Source organism: Heterocephalus glaber, unplaced genomic scaffold (assembly GCF_053883595.1).
Source record: "Heterocephalus glaber isolate CG9 unplaced genomic scaffold, H.glaber_assembly_v1.0 deba00001532, whole genome shotgun sequence".
Taxonomy (NCBI): Eukaryota; Metazoa; Chordata; class Mammalia; order Rodentia; family Bathyergidae; genus Heterocephalus; species Heterocephalus glaber.
Window position 1 is genome coordinate 19887485 of NW_028258330.1, and position 25244 is coordinate 19912728.

General features: G+C 37.2%; 1 protein-coding gene and 1 pseudogene across 15 annotated transcripts in view; one reads left to right on the forward strand and one right to left on the reverse strand.

Moving 5' to 3' along the window:
- The window catches only part of Ptpra (protein tyrosine phosphatase receptor type A), a 157278-nt gene that overhangs the window by 85007 nt on the left and 47027 nt on the right, over positions 1–25244 (reverse strand). The window lies entirely within an intron of this gene.
- The window catches only part of LOC106009035 (AP-3 complex subunit sigma-1-like), a 35553-nt pseudogene continuing 11166 nt past the window's right edge, over positions 858–25244 (forward strand).

The window sequence follows — 25244 nt, forward strand, 5'->3', positions numbered from 1 at the left end:
TGTAGGAAAATGGAACAAATCCTAATTATTTTTTCTAAAGCCAAAGTTTCTCTATGTAGCCCAAGCTGGCCTCAAACTTGTGATCCTCCTGCCTCAGCCTACCAAGTACTATGATTATAGGCACGCACCTCAGTTTAAACCCTTAATTTGTTAAGCTTTAAAAAAAAAACACCAGATACAAAACTGGATATACTATATGATCTCACCTAAATTTATGTGTGTATATGAATGTATATGCATAAAAGTAAGACTGAGAAGGAAAAACTATAAACATTTTGGCATTACACTTTATAATTTTTTATTTTCTTTTATGCTATTCCTTACTTTTGAGATGTTAAAATGAGCATATTTTTATAAATTAAAAAAATCAAGAAAAGTGAAAAAGAAAACAGGTTTCACCACAGAGAATAAATATAAGAGGCAAAACTTTATTTATTTATTTTTTTGGTACCAGAGATCGAACTCGGGTCTTTGTGCTTGCACAGCAGGAGGTGAAACCACTGAGCTAAATCCCTGGCCCCAAAACTTTATTTTTAATTCATTAAGTTTATTGGTACATTTTAGGTATACAGTATGATGACATTCATCATTGGGAATTTATATCTTTATATATCTTGGTTCTTATTTTTTTCCCCATTCCCCTGCCCTCCCTTCAACCACTTCACCCCTCCCTATTTACAAAGACTTTGTTTCCATTTTTTCTTTTTCTCATATTTATTCCTTTCCCTTCTTTCCTTTCTCCTACCCTTCCCAAGGCAAAACTTTTAAAAGGCATACCTCAATTGAAAAAATGCAAAGGAATAGAATAAACAAATAGTGATGGAAGTTGGACAGGATTTATAGGTATAAATTAGGGAATGAGACATTTGGGGGAGATCCACACTATTAACAAGGCACATCCACAGGCCAAACCAGGAAAACCAACCACTTTTCTCAGAGACATAAAGACCCTCAAGATCCTGACTCCTAGAATTGTCATCTGCAACCACATCACACCTTCCTTCCCACTGGTCTATTCCAAGCATCAGGAAATAGGGTAAGTCTTCATTCTTCAAGGATGCCATACACAAAGCACTTCTCCTGAAGTCTGCTCTAACACTTGCTGTTCCTGAAGGTGTTTGTCTTGTGATTTCTTGACAATGGAGACACAATGTGACTCATCATTTTCTTCCCACCCCCCCCTCAGTCCTGACATTCTCCAGGATGACTTCCACATCCACACACATGACAGCCATAAGCCACATCTGGTAAGCTCTTCAGATCTTTGACTTCCTCAACTCCAACAACTTAACATCTCTATTCCACTTAGGCCACCCACAGCAATGGCTGCACTCCAGACTTTGTCATCATCCAGAAAAGCTCTCATACAGAATATGAATCTTATCTTTCCACTCTTCAACCATGCTTTTTATCCTTACAGTTCCCTTTCTGTTATGTCCACTACACCTGTACTGACTGACCACAGTCTATGTAATTTTCTTTCCATTCTGTCTACCCTGTCTTCATTTCCTTCTCTACCAAACCAAGAAAAGTTAGTGTCAGTTCACCCTCATGTTAATATCCTAAATTCTTTTGCTACACTGTTCCATTATGCCAACATATAAAAAGAACAAGCCAAGCATGGTAGCAAATGCCTGTAATCCCAGCACTCAGGAGGCTGAGGCAGGAGGATCACTGCATTTGAGGCCAACCTAGGCTATACATAGTGAGTTCAAGGCCAGCCTGAACTTCAAAACAAAACCCTGTCTCAAAAAACCAAACACCAAAAGCAAAAACCAAAAAACAACAAGAACAACAAATAAACCAGAACAGTCAGCCCTAAACTTGCATTATCAAATGCTACTTAAGAAAACTAAGCAACCCCTAAGGTTGGTATCACTACAAAGCACTATTTCTGCTTCAGTGGAACTCTGAACACAATCTTTTGGCATTTCACAGTCAGAATTTCCAATTTTCCATAGCAGTGATTTCAAACTTCCTTTTTCCTCCGTCACCTCCTATACCCTTGGCTGTTGGCCTTTCCTACATTTCCAACAAAACAGAAGTCTTTAGCCAGGACACTCTTACCTCCTAGTCATTCTATGTAGAAATTTCCTCCTTCTTTGCACCTTTCTTCAAAATCTCAGTCCCTGAGGAACCAGGCCCTGTTGAACCTCTGCCACCACTCCAGACTTAACTGCTCCTTTTCATACCAGTGTTTGAATGCTGTTAAGAATTTCTCAAAGAAAAGATGAAAAACTCCTTTGCATCTATATCCATCCTCCAGCTATCTTTCTCGCTACTGTGCTTCATAGGCAGGTGAGGTGCCACTGAGCTAAATCCCTGGCCCTAGCTTTTTTTTTTTTTTAAATGACCTCCTTTTTCACATGAAGGTGGTATTAAGGGCTGGGGAATTAGCTCAGTGGTTTCGCTGCCTGCTGTGCAAGCGCAAGGACCCGAGTTTGATCCCCAGTACCAAAAAAGAAGGAAAAAAAAAAAAAGAATGACCTCTTAAAAATACTTGCAATTCATTCACAAAGGTCAGTTTTCATAATATATAAAAGAAAAACATGTACTATCAAATATCCAAAGGAAATCAATCTGCCCAGCTGTAATCTGCATGATGCTGGAACTTGTGCACACAAGGAAGTGGTCCCAAGGTGATTTCAAAATGTTTGTGATATTTCAATTTTTTAATTTCAAAAATGAGTTTGGGGGCCAGGGATTTAGCTCAGCAATTCCACTGCCTGCCTCCCAAGCGCAAGGATCCGAGTTCGATCCCTGGTACCAAAAAAAAAGAGTTTGGCAGCTACTCACAAAAAGTAATATACACCTACTCTGTGATCCAGTAATTTCATTTTCATATATTTTCCTGAGAAGCAAAAATATGTTCACAAAATGATTTGTACAAGAACGTACATAACAAAAAACTGAAAACCCAGATGACCATCAATAAGAAAATATATAAGCAAACACTGATATATTCTCATGATAGAATATTCCTCAGCAATAAAAAGAAAAGTATTGACACACACAACATCATGGATGAATCTTAAAAAAAAAAACACACATTGAGTGAATAAAGCCTTGCATGAAAGAGTATATAATGTATGATTCCTTACATGGAGGTCTAGAACAAGCAAAACTAACCTATGTTGAAAAAAATAAAAGTTGCCTAGGAAAGAGATAAAAGATTTCAAAGGAACATGAGTTTTCTTCTCAGTCAGTGGCAGGTTGATTACCTTTTTTTTTTTTGGTACCGGGGATGGAACTTGGGTCCTTGCGCTTGCACAATAGGTGGCGAAACCAACAGGTTGATTACCTTAATCGAAATGCTTGGGACCAGAAATACTTGAGATTTCAGAGTTTTCAAGATTTTGGATTTTTTGCATAGACTCTACTAGTGGAGCAATGATGCTCAAAGAGTTCAGGAATCTGGAGGATTTCATATTTCAGATTTTTGGGTTAGGGATGGTCAAAATATGTATTTTGTACTTTGACAATGGAACCGAGTTATATGGATACTACACACTTTTCAGAACTCAATGAATAATAACCTATGATTTGTGCACTTCGTTTTATATAAAATTTGCTTCCCAAAAATGTCCTTCTGATAAACAAATACTGCCCTCTAGTACATGATATGCATGCTTAAGTATTTGGAAAAAAAGTACACTGATATGCTACTTACTATGAAATACATAACTATGAAATACATTAAGAATTGAGTCCTTAGGTGAGTAGAAGGATGAGTAGGTGGACAGATATATAATAAGGCATGACTACTAAAATGTTATACTATTGGGTGTTGAATATAAAATTCTCAATTTTTTCTTATTTGAAAATTTTTACAATAAATGACTGATAAAAATAAACAATTCAGGGAGAACTGATGTTTTTAAAGGACTGTATCTTACAATTCTGAAACAGTATTTTCTTTATTCTTTATTTTTGTTTTGTTACCCTATTTTTTTCTGCCCAACACATTTCTTTCTGCATTTATTCTGAAGTATTTTATAAACTACTTTTTAAAAAGTAACGCATGCTGATTATAAGAAGCACAAACAGAATGGAGGGATATAAAGCTAAGTATAGGTCCCATTTACCACCTAGTATCCTCTTTCTTCTACATCCTTCAGAAATTACCTGTACTATATTACACATTTAAAAATCTAAATATTATATATAATGTCTGTAGCTTACATTTTTACCTAAATAATAAATCCTAAGCACCTTCCATATCAATACATATAGCAACTTTTCTTGTCAATAGGGGCATAGTGTTTTATAATATGGATAATGTTATGACTTGGTTTAGAAGTCCCCCCAAAGCCTCACCCTGTCTTAGGTGGTGCTTTCTCAGAGATGGCTGAATGCAGAGTGTGTGATTGATTCTTGGTGCAATGCTGGGCCCCAGGGCACTAGGATTAAGGGTGTGAGTGCTACCCACCCTTAGTCTGAATAAGATAAAAGGGGCAGAAAGAAGCACTAAAGGTCTCTTGTTGCTTGTGCTCCCTTGTGGGCACCATGAACTGTTGTTCTCCTCTAAAATGCCCCTCTGCCATGTGCCACTCTGCCTTGGAGCCAGCCAATTATGGGCTGAAACCTCTATAAACTGTAAGCTAAATAAACCCTTCTCCCTTTAAATTTGGATGCCAGGTATTTTATCTCAGCAACGAGAGAAAAGTAACTAAGAACAGATATACCAGAATTATTATTATTGGTTTTTTTAAAGACAGGGTCTTATGATGTAGTTCAGGCTGGCCTTGAACTCATTATGTAGTCCAGGCTGTCCTCCTGCCTCCCCCCCACCCCGCCACTGGGATTACAGGTGTGTGCCTCCATGCCTAGCTATCAGAATTATTTTAACCAGATCTTTCTGTTTGCTTTTTTTAAGAGTTGACTGTATATCAGCTGGGGTTGTAGTGCAGTTGTAGAGATCTTGCCTAGCATGTGTGAGGCCCTAGGTTCAATCCCCAGTACCATCAAAAAAATAAGAGTTGATTGTATATAGTTTTCTCTCTTGTTTTATACATCACTTCCCATTAAGCAATAATGGCCTGAATAAGGACAGAATTATATATTCCAGGAAAGCCAAAATAATGGGAGAAACCCAAGTTTATAATTGTTCATTTTTTCACAAAGCACTTGTGAATCATAAGGCTTCAGTTAACTAAGTACAAAACAACTGAGCAAGAAGGTTTTGGGAGATGTGTCATGAAGTCTGGGTCTTTTCCTAGTATATTAGCACAATGGCACACACACTGTGTTCTCTCTCCTGCTCTACCACACCCAGACAAAGGGCCAATATATAGTTCTTATTTCATTACAAAAACACTTCTTACTCACTAAAAAAAAATGTTTCCACTGCATATACATTAGGTTGCACAATCAGTGACATTCAATATTCAAACATCAAAGAAAAACAAAGATGCCCTTAGAAATATTTAAAAGCCCCAGGATAAAAGACAAAGAAAGTTCTGAAAAAAGAATCAGAGCTGTAGTTTTCCTACATACTGATACTGAGTGTTTATGAACATTTACTGTATGTTCTTAAAACTCAAACTCAGCATACTATTCTGAGGGTATATGTGGAGGCTCTCAGTGCTCCAGTGGGGACAGAGACTTTGGGCAATATCCACCAATTGTTAAATCACTGACACTTATCCTCTCAATTCAAAGGCCAAGCTGCTCTGAGCATTTCATATGCCTTTTCCCAACTCTTACCAATTCTGCTGTGTTAATACTGGGGTTACTATAACTTACTGTGTCGTGTACCCAGGACAGGGTGTCTCTTGAATTGTAGAAACCTTGAATATTTAATCCATAGTCAATCAATTGTGCATGCTTATACATATGCATTTCATGGGTGAATTAGCTGACATATATATTCTGCCTCCAAGATGAACAAACCATTCATGAGCATACCAAATACCTATTAGAGAAAGCCTCCTTTGGCTCCTGTCCAAAAAGCAACACTCCATCTCCAGATATATAGTTTCTGTCAATAAACATTAAGGCTCTGAAAGCCAGGTCCTCTCACCTGAGGTCAAGGAGAGGAAGAAGAAAGAAAACTGGGTGCTAATACCAAGGAGAATATGCCCATTCTTCAGACAGATGTGGACAGAAAAGTAAACTCCAGCAAAGGAGATATAAAGTATATTATGAGATCTCTAAGAAGGTAGCTTAAAAGGGAAAGACTGAGTCTTTTTCCTTGTCCTCTCTCCATATAATCTGGAATTTGGATATGATAATTAGAGCCCCATTAGTTATTTTGGACCCGAAGGATAACAAAATAGAGAGCTAGAAAATGAGTTCTCTGATGACACTGTCAAACATGCTGTATCAGTTCTACTTAAACCTTCATACTTTACGTACCTGAAAAAGAAAGAAACCTATTTTGTGATATATGCAATTAACCCCAATCTAACACCTTTGCCCTGGACTTTTCCTAGGGCTGTTCAGGTTCTTGGATTTTAGGAAAAAGTGTCTAAAAGCCAGGTTCAGTCCCTTTAGCTAACTGTCCACTTAATCTGATTATATTATTTATATTAGTAACAAAAATCTATTTTGAAAACCACAAATTTGGGGGGGGGTTACCAGGGATCAAACTCAGGACCTCACACTTGCCAGGCAGATATTGTGCTGATAAGCTACATCCCCAGCCCTAAAAACTACAATCTTTGGTTGCCTCCCTGTAGGCATTTATAACAGGCATTTTACATACTTTAATCCATTTAACTTTCACAACTTTATGAGTTATGTAGTATTACTCCATTCTGCAGATAAGAAACACAAGATCACAGAAGTTAGGAAATTTGCTCAAGGTAATGTAATTAAGAGATGGTTACTGACCTTCAAACTCAGGGCTTTTCAAATTCCAAAGCTCATTTTCTTCCCTTCATGATTGGTAATCACATATTGGTGGATATACAGACAGATTAGGTAAGAACACTGTCATCAAGAAGTTCACCAACCAGTAGTAAGGTACAAATGAACTTCAAATCCTGAACTATCATCTACTATTTTAAAATCAGCTAATTAACACTGAAGGGAACTGGGGAAACTGCAAACCAGAGGAGAAATTTTGGGGGGAAATGATGCTGGAGCAGAACTTGGAAAGATATAGAGCAATTAGCCAAAAGAAGAGTCAGTTTTTCAAGCAGAGATAATGTGTAAGTTGGAACAAGTCTGTCTGGTTTCAGGAATGACAAGGAGCTGGGTGAGGTCATCAAATAGGAAGGACCTCAACAAATATCTGCTAAATGAATGTGAAAATGGCAGGCATGAAAGACTGTTGTCTGAGAATGGTGGTGGCATGTGCGTGTGGATGTATGTGTGTATGTGTGTGTGTATGTGTGTGTAATGCCACAGGAGGCAGCTATCACATCATGAAGGGGCATTTTAAGCCATGCCACAACAAAAAGCTCCTCCCATTTAATAAGTTTTGACTTACCACTGAAAATAAGGGAAACCACCAAAAATTTTAGCATAAGTTGACTAGAACAATTGGGATTTTGGAAATTAACAAATAATCAACAGCAGGGTGGAGAACTAACTGATGGCATCTGAGGTATGCAGGATCATATGACAGAAACCTTTAGATGTTATCTAACCAATAAAGCAAGAGGCTCTCAAAGAAAGACAGGACAAAATAGATGAGACTAAGGAGAGAATTTATAGGGGTAGAATTAAAGACTTAAAGAGATTTATTTATTTAAGTACACACTTGCATTCCTTGTGAGGAGTTGGTACATATATATAACACACCTTAATTCCTTTATCTCCTTTTCCTTCCTCCTTTCTTCCTCTATCTCCCTATTATCTATTGTTTTTTATTTATAATTTGGGTTTCTCATGGGGAAGGTGGTGCATTTAGTTCTGAACATGGAGAATGTGCAGTAACACTGTACATGCTGTACCTGAATGGATGGCAGACAGGCAATGACAGATCAGCTGCCACGGAAGTCAGGCAGAAAGCAAAAGAAGGGAAGAGGACAGCTGTAGGAGTGACAAAAGTAGTAATGAGCAAGCCAGGCAGGAGACATCTGAGAAGCACAAGAGGCAGAAGTAGGTGAGTAATGATGCTTAGAAAACTGATACATGCCACCGAGGGAGAGTGGAGAAGAAATGGTATGCTGAAGAGCCACTGGTGAGGGAAAACAGCTTGAGAAACTGCTGAAAAACTTCCAAGGAAGTCCTCGAATACTAGAAATGAACATTATAGGTCTTCTCTTAAGAAAAGCAATGTAATGGAGAAGTACAAAAAAAAGGCAAGAGGACCTTCCAAGTTATTAGTGGGACTCAGAAGCCCTGCAGAGGACCTCACTTCCAGAGAATGAATTTGGGCCTTTGAGGTTATAAAATAGATTCTTTTGGGGTAGACAGGTACCGGGGACTGAACCCAGGTCCGTTGCACTAAGGTACATCCCCCAGCCCTTTTTTCTTTTTTAAGCATCTTGAGACAGGTTCTTGCTAAGTAGTCCAGGCTGAGCTTAAACTTGCTATCCTCCTGCCTCAGCCTTTCAAGTGTGGTGAGATGTCAAATGTGTGCCACTATGCCCAGCTTTAAATATTCTTAAGTCTCACCTAAGGCAAAATTCATTTTGGGGTCATGGCAGAGATGAGCCTGGAAGCAGGCAAGTCAATCAGATTACTACAATGAATAAACATAAAACAGAGTTTGGTATAAATTTATTTTGCAGATTTAAGACAAAGTAGATAAAAACCAATATTACCAAAAACTACAGGCAAATAATTTTGAAAACTTAAATTTAATTTAGCACACACAAAGAAAAATCTTAAGTCTATTCAAGATAAGCAAGGATATTTTAACATAAAATCTATAAAAGTAACACTCAATTATAACAGAATGATTATTGATCATTCTGCATCAATAGATGCAGAAAATACACAGACTAAAACACATGAATTCATTTTAAAACAACATGAAATTATCTTCAACAGAGAAACACTGAAAGCATTCCTAGTGAGGCATGGTGGAGCACTCCTGTAATCCCAGCACTCAGCACTCTCAGAGGTTGAGGTAGGAGATGGAAAGCTGGAGCTCCATCTGGGCAGTTTAGCCACTTATTGAGACCCTGTCTCAAACAAGAACAGAAAGCGGCTGGGGAGGTAGCTCAGTGAAAAGGCCCTTGCTTCAATCCAGAGAAGGAGAAAAAGGCATTCCTTTGAAAGTCAGGAATACAACAATATGACCCAGTACCACCACTTATATTCAATATTATATGAGAGAGAGGTGCTTGGCTTTGTAATAAGAAATTAGAAAAAAAAAAAAAGAAATTAGAATAGTAAAAATTAGAAAGGATACAGTACTAGTTTTTAAATAGAAAATCCATAAGAATGTATAGGCAAATTATTAGAAATAATACATTGAGATCATTAAGATATACTTTTATACCCTCAAGAAAATAGCCACTGGTATGCATGCAAAGAAGTTAGTTTGTTAGGGTAAGAGAATTAATCATATGTAAATATTAACAAGAAGGAATCAGATGAAAAGAAAAAAAGGTACATAAGAAAGGTAGGGAGAAGTGCAAGAAAGAGTAAAAAATGAGGGAACCACTATTAGACATCTCTGAAATTTAAAGGCTAAGAGAGAAGGGGAGGTAGTGGGATAATGTTTTTTTAAATGACAAGGAAGTGCTGGCTTTGGGCAACCCTGAGGGCCCAGATGAGGTTAAGACCCATTTTTTTCCAGGATTCTTCTCTAGAAAAATGTTCTAAGCACTAATGGTTTGGGAAACAAAGAATTAAGGTTTTTCTGGGTAAATGTAACAAAACTACAAACAATGGGATTGAGTACTGACAAAAGAATTGCTGAATAGTTGAATTACAGAGCCTAGCACTGACAGAAAGGGAAAGTAAATAGTAGAGATAATTGAGAAAATAAAAAACTTAAGTGGCTAAAACCCTAGATGTTAGAGAATATTTTACAGTGGGAACTGGCAGGTCCCAAGCAGCTAATTTTACCAGAATTGCTTTGAATCTATTGTAACAAAGGATCGGTAGTCCTTCAAAAATTAATAAATATGGCTAACTCTATACAGTTACAACTTCTTTAGGTGTTCAGATCTCTGTAGAAGACAAATACCAGTAAAATGTAAACCCTGTGGTTCCCTGAAAATAAGACCTACCCAGAAAATAATCAGCCTTGAAAACTAGAGATCAAAGTGCTAGCCCCAAACATCTTGCCTTATCTGACATTACACTGGAACGACTAAGAAGAGAATAGTGAACTATAATCTTTTGTATGACACTGGCCGTCACCGTGGTAACGACCAGCACTTATTTTCTGGTTAGGTCTTATTTTCAGGGAAACATGGTCTTTTTAGTACCTCTAGATTATGCCACAAGCAGCTTGCTAAATATCCCTTCAAAATTTCACACTTTCTTCCTCTACTCCACTCAAAATTTGAAAAAATGATTTCAGTGTAAACTAGTTTCTTTTACATTTCACTTTTTATTTTTATTTTTAAATTTTTTATTTTATTTTTTTTCCCCATTAAGTTTATTGGTACATTTTAGGTATAAAATACAGTTACATACATCATTGGGATCTTGTACCATTACATGAGTATCTTGGTACTGGCTTTTTTTAAAGAGTTAATTATGAGCACATATCTAGGTTATTTGAAACATTCATCCACCTCTTATTCAACTGAACTGACAGAAATTATAGATAAATTTTATATATAAATAATATACTTAAAAAAAATTTTTTTTGGTACTGGGGATCGAACTCAGGACCTTGCACTTGCAAGGCAGGTGCCGGAACCACTAAGCTAAATCCCCGGCCCTTAAAAAAATGTCTGAGACAGGGTCTCACAATGTAGTCCAGATTGGCCTTGAACTCAAGATCTTCCTGCCTCAGCCTCCTGAGTGCTTGGATCACAGGTTGGAATATAAATACTTATTAAACTTTGGCTTAATATTTTGGCAAAAATTAGGCTGTCACCATATTTATTAGATACTGACAGACAGTAACTTCTGTAGCTTTGACACTAATCAATACTGACTCCCTCATCAGGAAGGGAGGTTGTTCATGTCTTAAGAGTTCCTGCTGAGCTAAACATAGTCCAGTGTATACTTTATGAAAGAGGCCATGAGACCGGCATGGGGGAGGGTGGGTAGCTTAATTCTTTCACAATGCCTGTAGAGAGTCTGGCAGTGATGAAAGCCTAGAAAACTCATGAAAGGCCCTTTTATAACCAGGGTGAATGTAGACCACAAAAGCAAAGTCAGATGACCTACTTAAAGCTTTGCTTTTACTCATGAGAATTCATTCTCATTCCAGATTAGTCTCTTTCTAGAAAAAGAAAACCTTACATAATAATTGGAAAATTAAGATACAGGAAGTATAAACTCTACTAAGTTCCAATTTCTCTCAAATATCAGCTCAAGTCCTAGGAAATTTGGCCCAAGACAGAAAATACTTGTAGGGCTCTGAGAGGCATGCTTGTTTACCTCAGTGTAACAATGTGTTTGGTGACTGCTGGGCTTTGGGAAAACTTACATTCTAAAATCCATTGATCTGATCAGAAGTTCAGGCTAATAATATAATGAGAGGAAAAGGTTTCTTAATATCTTTCTGGAATGCACATAAAGCAAATGGATTGTAAACCTGACTTGTAATAACAGTCCAATTTTCTTCAAAGTAGGGAAATGCTCATTTGTTCATTAATTCAATTAAGTTCCTTATCTTGTACCAGGCGGTGAAGGCAAATGAAAAAGCAGCTCCTGCCTTTAAAGACTTTACAACTCAGGCATTTTCTTATTTCTCTCTCATTGCACAGAACACTTCAGTGAGTTAATGAAACTATTCATTCAGGAGATGAAAATGAATGTGGCTTTTCTTCATTTTGATTAATTTATTCTTTCCTTCAAATAGAGAAACACAATAATTCTTATCTCATCTTGGGTTTGGGGGCGGATTACTGGGGATTGAGCCTCTGGCCTCCAGCCTGCTAGGCAAGCACTATACTGTTGAGCTAAATCCCCAGCACTCATCTTTTTTTTTTTTCCCCCGGTCCTGGGGATCGAACTCAGGACCTTGCACCTGCCAGGCAGGAATGGTGCCACTGAGCTACATCCCCGGCACTCAGCACTCATCTTTTTAATGATTAAAAGCTTATCTGTTCTCATTCTGCTAACTCAAAATACTTCTAGAAAGCCTGCTACAGGTGTCCAAATATGCAAATATTAATGAAGAATACAAATAAATTTGACACAGTCTCTCTCATGTGCTTCCTTCCTTCCTACCCCACTTCCACATCTGTCCCCTTCTCTTCCATTTTGCCTTGAATAATTAAGATAACTAGTCGGAGATCACAGAACTAATTCCAGAACCCAGATTCATCAATACTGAATTCACTAATTTATCTAAAGGGAAATGATAGAGTAATGTCCTATAACTCATTAATATAGTTAAAAATCAACCTCAGCCGGGGATTTAGCTCAGTGGTTTCACCACCTGCTGCGCAAGTGCAAGGACCCAAGTTTGATCCCTGGTACCAAAAAAAAAAAAAAAAAATCAACCTCAAATCTTTTCCCCTCTGCTCCCCTCATAATTTTTTGATTGTCATTTAGTCTTCACTCAGGCAACTGCTTCTGCCTGGCTGTTTCTGCTTTTAGTTCTCTTTCATCATCCAGGTTTCAGCTTAAATAAAACCTGCCCCAGTTAGTTATGGGAGAACCATTCTCTCCTCCCCCACTCCAAACATTACCAGACAGCTTATTCATTACTTTAACAGAACTTATTAATTACATATATATTTACCTGTCAGTTAATCATTTCTCTGTGCTCCACACAGACCAAACACCAAGTCTGCTCTGCTTGCAGGACCTATGCAGCATCTAGCAATGTGCGCTATACATAACTGGCATTAATATGTAATGGAATGAAGTTGATCAGCCCCTGTAGGGACATCAGTCCTGTTTAAAAGCATCTCAGTCTCTGAAACTGGACTAAAATAATTCAAGATTCCTACACAAGGCTAGAAACAAAATGTAAATCTTCTCTAGAAAAAGATATCCAAAGTCAAATTATTTCTATAAACAATGTTTAAAATACAGTGGATAGCCCATGAAAAGATAACATGAGGGTGAGTAGAAGGCAGACAAGAGCAGTCCCACAGTATTAAAAATTTCAGCCAAGGGCTGGGGAATTAGCTCAGTGGTTCCGGCGTCTGGCTCGCAAGCACAAGGTTCCAAGTTCGACCACCAGTACCAAAAAAAAAAAAAAATTTCAGCCAAGAATCAGTAATAGCAGACAAAAATAAGGGCCAACTAGAAATTCCAGAATTCATACAATAATAGATATGAAGATCTCAATGGATGGATTAAGAATAGATAAAATATAGCTTCAGAAAGAATTAGTGAACTGAAAAATAAATCAAGTTATCTATAATGAATCTGAGAGACAAAAGAAGATTAAAAACACAGAAGAAAAGACAGAAGGTACAGAGGATCCAGTTAGATATTCTAACCTACCTGTAATGAGTTCCTAATAAATGAAAGGAATAGGACAGAAGAAATATTCACAGCAATGACTGAAAATTCTCCAGAACTGACGAAAGAATCAAACTACAGATTTAAGAAGTCCTAAGACCCTCTAAGCATATAAATAAAAAGGAAACGTGCGTTCAGATATAACATAGACTTCTGAAAACCAAAGTATTATTTTCTTTTAAAAATGCAAGGCAGGCCGGAGATTTAGCTCAGTGGTTCCGCCACCTGCCTTGCAAGCACAAGGTCCCAGGTTTGATCCCCAGTACCAAAAAAAAAAAAAAGGCATTTAGGTAAGAGAAGGAGAAAGGGAGGAGGAGGAAGAGAAGGAAGAGGAAGAGGAGAACAAGAGAAAGAAGAGGAAGAGAGAGGAAGAAGAGGAGGAAGAAAAGGAGGAAAAGCGGGTGGAGGGGAAAGTAAACCAAAACAGTGGTAAACTGCAAGGATGACTATAAAAATTCCCACTCTCGTGCACGTACTTTTTATAGTGAAGCACAGCCATACTTCTTATAGAGAGGTGAAGTTTATTTCCCCATCCCTTTAATTTGATCTGGCACTGTGACTTGCTTGAACCAATAAAATGCAGCAGCAGTGATGGTGTGGCTTCCAAGCTGACATTTCATTAAACCTTGCATCTGTCAATTTGCTCTTTGGAAACACTGCTGTCATAATGTGAGAAGCCTTGACTCACCTCCTTACATGGATAGAGATGCCCAACCAATAGCCAAAACCAACTGCCAGACATTTGCTTAAGACAATCTCAGCCCCACATAAACCACTAACTACAACTGCATGAATGACTCCAGTCAAGACCAACAGATGAACCAGATAACCTAGCACAGATGGTTAATTCACAGAATTGAGAGTTAATTAGATGGTTTCAACTATTAAATTTGGGGATTTTGAAAATGCAACAATAGAAAATGGATACAGAAATATTTTCTTCAAAGAAAAACAGTTAGACTAACAGCTGATCACAGTACTTGTGTACTGTTAACTTTACAACACCACTATTTCAGTGGCAGGATACCAAGGAGAAGACAAACATCATCTGAGGACTCTGCATCCTCTGCTAAAGAAAGAGATAAAGTCTTTTCAGCTGTACAGAGGATATTTCTATCATATTAGGCAGAAATATGATCTGTTATCATCTTAATTTAGATTAAGAAAGGAATGCCTATAATCCCAGGTACTTGAGAGACTAAGGAAGGAGAACTCCAAGTTCAAGATGAGCCTGGGCAACTTAGTGAGGACCTGTCCAAAATAAAAAACAGAGAAGGGTGAGTGCTGGTCGGTCATGGTGGCACACATCTGTAATCCCAGCATTCAGAAGACTGAGACAAGAGGATCGCTGTAAGTTCAAGGCCAGGGAGTTCAAGGCCAACCTGAACTACACAGTGAGACCCTTCTCAGAAAACCAAAAACCAAAACCAAAACAAAAAAAGGGATGGGGATGTAGCTCAGTGTTAGCACACCCCTAGGTTTAATCCCCAATATGATCGATAGAGACTGATAGATAGATAGATAGATAGAGGTGGATTGTGATGGTTAATTTTGTGTCAACTTGACTGGGTCATAGGGTCCAGACACTATGTGTTTTATGAGAGTGTTGTTCAGTAAGATTTACATTTAAACTGGTGAACTCTGAGTAAAGCTCTCTGGTAAGTTGAATGTCTGAATAGAACAAAACGCTGACTTTTCCCAAGCAAGAGGGAATTCTCCAGTAGACTGCTTCTGGAGTTGAACTGTAACTAACTGATCCCTGCAGGCCTCTCCAATCATAACTCAATTCCTTAAAATCTACATATAAATATATACAGATGGTCCCCAACTTAACAATGGTTCAACTTAATGATTTTTTCAGCTTTACAATGGTGAGAAAGCACACCCACAGAATCTTTATGCTTTTCATTTTCAGTGCAGTATCTAATAAGTTACATATTTAATACTTTGTCATAAAATAGACTATGCTACATAATTTTGCCCAACTACAGGCTAATGTATAAGTTCTGAGCACATTTAAGGTAGTCTGTGCTAAGCTATGATGTCTGGTAAATTAGTATATTAATGTGCTTTTTCCTTTTTTTTTGGAACTGGGGGTTGAACTCAGGGTATTTTCACTGAGCTATATCCTCAGACCTTTTTATTTTGAGAGGGTCTCACTAAGTTGCCCAGGCATGACTCGAACTTGCAATCCCCTTGCTCAGCTTCCGAAATGCTGCGATTGTAGTGTGCACTATGGCATCCAACTACTAAATGCATTTTTTTACTTACAATATTTTAAGCTCATAATGGATATTGAAATGTAATCCCACTGTAAATTGAGGAACATTTGTATATAAGTATTTTGTAGTATATATTTATTACTCATATTTAATATAATTAGTATTATTTAATATGATATATGATGATATACTACATATAACAGACACACACGTACACATCCTATTGCTTCTGGTTCTCTGGAGAACCCTAATATATATAGAACCCAGATGACACTGGGATGATTATCTTCAAAGGGCAGAAACAAATGCCAACCTAGTATTCTATACCTAGTGAAAATATCTCTTAAGAATCTAAAGGTGAAATAAAATCTTCCAGACCAAGAAAACTCAACAGAATTCATTACTAGCAAAATTACACTAAGAAAGAAAAGAAAAGAAAATGGCCAAAAGACTTAAAGAGAAGTAAAAATGTGAAGATATTTTATGGAAAAGTACATACATGTCGCAAATAAGCACTTGAAAAGGCATTCAACATTATGAGCCATCAGGGAAATATAAATCAAAGCCACTAAGTGATACTACTACATAAATATGAGAATGGCTAAAATTTTAAAAACAATGACAATGCCAAATGCTGGTGAGGAATAAGAACCTGCATCTCTCATACAAAGCTACTAGAAAAATAAAATGCTATACTCTTCCAGAGTTGGGCAATTTTTTGGGAAGTAAATATATGCTTATCATATCACCTAACTATGACATGTCTCCCAGAGAAATGAAAACTCAAGTCTACATACATACAAAAATGTGTACATATATGTTCACAGCAGCTTTTTTTTTTTTTGCCAGGCACAGTGGTGCACACCTGTAATCCCAGCTATCTGGGAGGCTGCTGCAGGATAATCAATCCCAGGGCCAGCCTGATCAACAGAGCGAGACTCCATCTCAAAAAAATAAAAAATAAAAAAATACATGGGCGGGGTGAGGGGAGAGAACAATCTATTAATATACAGAAAAACTTGGATAGATCTCAAAGGCTTTATGTTGAATTTCAAAAGATTATACTGAATGATTCCATTTATATACATCTTAAGATTACAAAGTTACGGTAGTGGAGACTGCATTAGTGGCTGCCATGATTTAGGGCTAGTACCGGGGATCAAACTCAGGACCTTGCACTTGCCGGGCAAGCATGGCGGCATGGCGTCACTGAGCTACATCCCTGGCCCGAGGGTCTATTTTAAAGGGATAAAATGGGAGATTTTTCTTTGTGGTGATTACAACAGTTCTGTATTCTGATTATGGTTGTGGTTATGCAAATTTACATACGTGGTAAAGTTTCAGAGCAGTATACACATATATACATATGAAATTGTTAAAAATTCAATTAAAGCTAGACTTGGTAGCAAAGGCCTGCAATCCCAGCACTCTGGGAGTTGAGGCAGGAGGACTGTAAGTTTAAGCCCAGCCAGGGCAACTTAGTGAGACCTTGTCTCAGAATAAAAGGGGTAGGGGGTTGGGGATGTAGCTTAGACAGAAGGTCCTGGGTTCAATCCCAGTACCACCAAAAAAAAAAAAAAAAAAAATCCAGAGAAGATCTATCATTAACTCAGTATTATACCAATGTCAATTTACTGGTTTTAAAAATGTACTATGGTTATATAAAATGAAATTATTGAGTGCCTTGGGTGAAGTATACTCAGGAATCCTGTACTATTTGTGTGACTTTTTTGAGTCTTAAATTAAAAAATAGAATACTAAAATCTCCAACAACTCCAAATATGATTTGTACTCTAAGATATTACACAACTAATATTCATTAAAATTTTGTGGTGCCAGATGTGGTGGTATAAGCCTGTACTCCTAAAACCCAGGAAACTGAGGAAGGAAGACCTCAAGTTCAAGCCAGATTGGGCTACATAATAAGACCTTGACTCAAAACAACACAACCTCCAGTCTTTTTGATAATGGTACAAAAACAGATTTATAAATAAGAAAGTCTATATACATAAGTATTGAGTATATGATAAAGAAAGCATTTCAAATAAATAGAAAACAAGTGTATTATTTAACAGGATAGTACTAGGAAAACTGCAAACTACTCAGCAAAAAGTGAATTTTCTTTTCTTCTCTCTCTTTTTTTTTTTTGGTTTGTTGAGACAGGATCTTGCTATGTATTTCTGGCCTTGAACTCACTATGCAGCCCAGACTGGCTTCGAACGCATGACAATCCTCTTGCTTCATGAATTTGCTTCTCATTTCATGCACTATCCCAAAAATAATTTTAAATTATTTAAAGTTTTAAGTATAAATAACAATAAATGTAGTACAATGTAAATGAGTATAAATAAAAAATGTTAAAGAGAACTTTGGAATTGTTTGTAGGGTAAGGTGCTTCTTTCTAAACATACAAATGAATTAATAGCTTCAAATTATAAAATGTTAAAATTTCACATGTCAACAAAATATCTAAAAGTAAGATCTAAGCAAGAGTTTTTGCAAAACGTTATGGGCAAGGGATTTAATAATCTTAATAAATAAAGTATGTGTATGTCATTAAGTTCAAATATGCCTATGGAGGGATGGACAAGTCCATGAATAAGTAATTCATAAAAAGTAAAATAATAGTAATATAAAAATTTAAAAATCTTCTTTACCAACCATCAAAGATGAGCAAATTAAAGCAACTAGGTACTTTTCTTACCTCTCAAATGAGTACATATTTATAAAAGTGATAATTTAAATGTTCATAAGCTATAGGGAAATCAACTTCAAAGTATACTGCTATAATTACAACCTGTGAGTTATCTAATCATTTGACTCAAGTCTACAGTGCTATTTGCCATACACTAATTTTGGTTTTTACATGTATAACCCATCTCCTTATTAAAACTAGAGATCTCAGGGAAGGAATTTTCTTTTTTTTTTTTTTTTTTTGGTACTGGACATCAAACTCAGGTCCTTGCACTTGCAAGGCAGACGGCAGAACAACTGAGCTAAATCCCTGGCCCAAGGAATTTTCTTACTTTCTTGTTTTTCCAATATTAAAGAAAAAAATTTACAAGTAATAGGCATACAATAATATTGTTAAAGATGTTAGCAAAATTACAAAACCTGCCATGCTGAGTCCTTATCATCTGGTCTATCTCATGTTGCTAGTCACCCTCAGGAGTATCACTCAATGCTGTGTAGAAAACATCTTCCCTCTGTAAGGTTTGATTTGTCGGTTTCTAGCACAGTGGTTCCCGGTTCCTCTGGCAAGTGGCTAGTGACAGGAGGCCAGCATCTCTCTCCCCTTCTCTATGGGCCTTATCTATTAGACTAGATAAGTGGTTCCCTCATCCTTTCCAACAATGCTCCCTATGTCCTGAATTCCATGCGACATCTTTTCTCTAAAACTATGTATTTCCTTCTAGGACTTTTAATCTTTCTCTTGGTGCTCCTTATTTCCTTCTGTTTACAAATAGGCACAGATGTTCAACTTTATTTATGTATGTATGTATGTATGTATTTTTGCAGTGTTGGGAATCAAACCCAGGGTTTCACACATAGTAGGCAAGTGCTCTAACACTGAGTTATATCTGCAGGTCCAGTACAAATGTTTAAAATAAATTTTCTAAATACCACCAAAAATATCCTCTTCGAGTTCCTTCTAGTCTCCCTTCTTTCCTCAGGCCACTAACCTTGTGTAAGATACATTTTGCTTTCACTTCTTCACCTTCCACACCTTCTTAATGACCTTATTCTATTCTAATTACTTATTTTGCAGTACTAGGGATTAAACCCAGGGCCAGCTACATCCCAAGTTTTTTTGTTTTTGTTTTTTCTATTTTTTTTTTTTTTAAATAGGATCTTGCTAAGTTGCTTAGATTAGGCTAAAACTTGCAATCCTCCTGCCTCAGCTTCCCAGAGTGCTGGGATTATAGGTGTGTGCCACCATGCTTGGCTTATAGTCTTTTAAAAATTATTTTGTAGGACTGGGGATTTAGCTCAGTGGTTCCGCCACCTGCTTTGCAAGCGCAAGGTCCAGAGTTTGATCCCCAGTACAAAAAAAAAATTTTTGTGTGTGTTTTGGTTGACATGTTATCTATCCTCGTTATGTTAATTCCTTCACTCTCAAATCCACAAAGAATTTCCTGATCAAACCTAGTATATTTTCTGTTTTCAATCTCCTTGACTTGCCTTTGACATGCTATAGTTACCTTGTTTCACAAAAGTTCTTCAGTTTCCTGGTTCTCTTGACACAATGACTACTCAATTTTAGCTCCACTCTATCATATGCACATTAAAATGTCATCTGGGGCCTATTATAAGCCAAGTATTGGGTTAACTGTTAGGGATGCAAAGAAGAAAAAGGCAAATTCCTTTATCTTCAAGTTCATGTGTTCATTCTCCAGTTTATTCATTTATTCAACAAACTTTAGTTGAAAAGCCAGGGACTGTACTGTCAGACTTAGAAAGCCAAGTAAGATGGGTCCCTGTCTTCAGTAAGTCTGTGACCTGCAACAAATGCAATAAGCAAAGAAGATCCACATACGTTCCAGGAGCCATGAAAGAGTATTAATTCCATTTGTTTCAGGGGCAAAGGAAATAGCATCTACAATGCTGGCTTCCTTACTGACTCTCCGCTCTTCTCTCCTATCCTTTCTCCTTACAAAAGTCTCATTCACATTTAGGGTTTCTATTATCACCTCTATTATCTCACTTCTGAATATGTATCACCATTCTCCAAGTATCTGCTGAATATTTCACTGTCACCTCAAAACTAAACAAAATAGATAACCTTTCCTCTAAATCCAATTTGTTCTCTAGAGTTCATTCCTTATTTCTGTAAAAGATTCCATCAGTGTCTCTGTCTTTCAAGTACCAAATTATGCACTATTTCTTTGAAATGTCTCTTTTCCTAGGTTTCCTCTGGTCTTTTACTTGCACAACCACTAACCCATTTCATGGCTTTTTCATTTCATACCTAGTGTTATCTGAAATTGGCTAATCATCAGAATCACAGAGTGGGAGAGAGGGAGCTTCAGGGAGTGTTCTGGGTCTTCAGTCTGAAGACTGGTTTCAGGTGTCTTGGGTAGGGTCCCAGGTTTTCTTTAGTACTGACCTGGTCTAGGCTTTCTACTGAGTTCCAATGCAGTTAACATCCCACCAACCCCATTCCCAGGAGTCTTTGTAAAGTCCAACATTCATCCTGCTCAATGGTTTCACACTGAATAACTGATACAATTGAAAACATCTGGACTGATATAGAAGGCCTTCACAATTTTAGTCCCAGTTATAGGCTGAACTACTTATAGAAACAATTAGTCTAGACTGACCCTGGACTACAGTATATGTCTATAGTATTATACCTGGGCAACAATGTATGGCTTAGGCTAGTGTTGATAGACTAGGGTTAAAATTGAGAACTTGGGGCAAAGTGACATAATAGGCAAACAGACATGAACAAAAGATAATTAGAAACTCCAGAAAAAATATTATATGGGAAAGTTATGGCTGAAATATGAAGTATGACTGGAAGCAACTGATAGTTTCAAAAGGAGAATTCACCTTTTCATTTTCTTTTTTGTTGTTGTTGTTAAATTCTTTTATTGGTACATATTAGGTATACAACACAATTACATTTCTCATTGGGAATTGTACCTTTACATAATGCATCTTGGTTCTTATTTTTCCTCATTCCTAGCCCTCCCTTCACCCCCTTCACCCTTCCCTATTTACAAAGACTTTATTTCCATTTTTTCCATTTCTCATCATTTTTCCTTTTCCTTCTTTCCTTTCCCCTGCCCCTCCCACTACCCCTACCCCTTTGGACCTTTTCTTCCTATTTTACATTATTGATTATTCATTCTAATCATTGGTACATTTTAGGTATACAATATAATGACATTCATCTTTGGAAATTTGCATCTTTACATAATCTTTCTTGGTTCTTATTTTTCACCCTTGCCCAGCCCTCCCTTCAACCTCTCCATTCCTATTTACAAAGATTTTGTTCCTATTTTTCCATTTTCTCATATTAATCCCATTCCCTTCTATCCTTTCCCCTAGCCCTCCCACTTCCTTCCCCTTTGCCCCTTTTCTTCCTATTTCACATTACCTATTATACATTTTAGTCCTTATTTACACTTTCAGTTTCTCACACCAGAGAAACTATTCGGTAAAACTGAAATACCTAGGAATCAACCTAACAAAAGAAATCAAAGACCTCTTCTCTGAAAACTATAGCACTCTGAAAAGAGAGACTGAAGATGATATCAGAAAATGGACAGACATCCCCTACTCCTGGGTAGGAAGGATTAATATAGTGAAAATGGCCATACTTCCAAAACTGCTATATAGATTCAATGCAATTCCAATTGAGATCCTAGCAGCACACTTCATGGACCTTGAGAAAACAATCCAAAAATTCATTTGGAACAAGAAGAGACCCAGAATATGAAAAGTAATTCTAGGTAACAGAGACATGGCAGGGGGTATCACAATCCCCAACCTGCAACTGTACTACAAAGCTACAGTGATAAAAACAGCATGGTACTGGCAAAGAAACAGACCTGAGGACCAGTGGAACAGATTAGAAGATGCAGAAACAATGCCAGACACACTCAGCCATCTCATCTTCGAAAAAGGAGCCAAACACCCTCACTGGAAGAAAGATAGCCTCTTTAATAAATGGTGCTGGAAAAATTGGGCTTCAATTAGATCTATATCTCTTGCCATGCACTAAACTAAAATCGAAATGGATTAAAGATCTAAATATTAAAATAGAAACTCTGAACCAGTTGGAACAGAGGTTAGGTAGAACTCTTAAAGACATTGGTGTAGGAAAAGATTTTATGAACAAAACCTCAGTTGCCCGTGAACTAGCACAAACAATCAACAAGTGGGATCTCTTCTTATTAAAAAGCTTCTGCACAGCAAGAGAAACCATCAGCAGTGTGAAGAGACAACGCACAATGTGGGAAAAAATCTTCACCTGCTTTTCCTCAGACAAAAGGTCTACTATCTCGAATCTATAAAGAACTTTAAAAGATCAGACCTCCCAAATTTAAGGACCCAATCCAAAAATGGGCATCTGAAATGAACAGACATTTCTCAGACAAAGAAGTTGAAATAGCAAATAAATACATGAAAAAATGTTCAACATCACTGGTCATTGGAGAGATGCAAAGGAAAACAATGCTGAGATTCCACCTCACCCCAGAAAGAATGGCTGCTATCATGAAATTAACCAATAACAAATGCTGGTGGGGCTGTGGGGAAAGAGGAACCCTGCTCCACTGCTGGTGGGAGTGTAGACTGGTGCAACCACTGTGGAAATCAGTATGGAGATACCTCAAAGAATTAGGACTGGAAGTCCCATTTGACCCTGCTATTCCACTGCTGGGTATCTTCCCCAAAGAATTAAAAGAATCATACCACAGTGATATATGTGCACCCATGTTCATAGCAGCACAGTTTGTAATAGCTAAAACTTGGAAGCAGCCCAATTGCTCATCAACTGGAGACTGGATAAAGAAAATGTGGTTTTTTTAATAAAATGGAATACTACTCAGCCATAAAAAATGAGAAATTAGAGACATTTATAGCTAAGTGGATGCACATTGAGGCGATACTCTTAAGTGAAATAAATAGGACACACATGTATAATTACCTTTTCATTTTCTCCTTTGAATAGGTAAAGGTTCACTGACACTGAACTTAAAAAGACAGAAACCCAGAAACACTCCTTGGCCTGGCAGAACAATACTGGCTTAGCTGTAATAAAATGAATGTTGTTTGATAGCTTCCAATTTTAAGAGATAACTTACAGACAGATCATGAAAGGCTTTTCTGTGTTCAGAGGTCAGGATGCAAAGGTTAAGAATTTTAACAAGTTAAATGGAAATGTGTACATGACAGAAATATATTAAACAGCAGAAGAATAAAATATAATGCAAAATCTGAGCTGGGAATATAGCTCAGTGGTACAGTGCCTGTCTGGCAAGAGTGAGGCCCTGAGTTTGATTCCCAGTATCAAAAAAGAAAAACGAAAAACAAATAATGCAAAACCAAATGTGCAAAGAGATAAACCCTGTTTCATGATGGACAGACAAAACTGTGTGAAAGGTAAATCACCATCTTTTATACTGGAGAGGCAAAACTAGATTTTTCCAAAAGGTTCACAAAAGAAATACAGTAAAAGCATATAATCTAGAATTATGCAGTCCATTAAAAAGCAGCATTGCTGGGAGAAAGGTAAAACGGGTAGTCGCTGTAGAAAACAGCATGGTGGTCCTTCAAAAATTTTGTAGATCACAAAATTACAACAATTCAGCAGCTCTGCTTCTAAATATATATCCCACAGGACTGAAGCAAGGACTTGAACAGATGCTTACACATTCGTGTCCAGAGGAGCATTAGTCACAACAGCCAAAAGGTGGAAGCAACCCAAATGTCCATCAACTCATGAAGAGATGAACAAAATGTGGTATATATGTGCATCCAAAGACTATTCAGTCCTAAAAACTATGAATGATACTCAGACACATGCTACAACATGAGTGACCTCTGAAAAATGTTATGCTAAGTGAAATAAGCCAGACACAAAAGGACAAATATTCTATGACTTCATTTATATGAAGTACCCAGACTAGTCAAATTTAAAGAGACAGAAAAGAGAACAGTGGTTGCCAGGGTGTGGGGGGATGAGAGGAATCTAGAGTTGTCATTTAATAGGTAGAGTTTCAGTTGGGAAAGAAGGTAAGTTCTGGAGATAGACGGTGGTGATTGTTCTACAACAACATGAATGTACTTGGTGCCAATGAACTATATACTTAAAAATGGTTAAAATGCTAAATTTTATGTCAGTATATTTTACCATAAGAAAAAAGGAAAAGCATGTATACATATACATTAACATGGAAAACCTCTTTATTGCTACAGAGGCTTTCTCATATCTCCTTCTAGACACCTCTTGCTAGAGGATCCACTAACCTGACTTCTGCCATCACAGTTTGATTTTTCCTGGTACATGAACACATTTACTTTTCTTTTTTTTTTGGTACCGGGGATCAAACACAGGACCTTGGGCTTGCAAGGCAGGCGCTGGCACCACTGAACTAAATCCCCGGCCCACACATTTACTTTTGTGTGTGGCTTCTTTCACTCAGCCTTATATCTGTGAGATTCATCCATACTGTGTGTACTGTTAATTTGTTCCTTTCTATTGTTAAGCAGAATTTCATTCAATGAATATATCACAATTTAACTATTCATATATTTTTGGAATTTGGTGATTTCCACTTTTATCTAGCTGTAACACATAAAGTCACAGTAAACACTGATATGTATATCTTTGTGTACATATATGTTTTCATTTCTCAAGGGTAAATACCTAGGAGAAGAATTCCTGGGCTATATGTATATTTAATTTTAGTGGATACTGCTAAATTATTTTCCAAAGCTGTAATATTAGTCAACACTCTTCCTTAAAACTGGGAGCTCATCTGTGCTATACCTAAAGAAGCT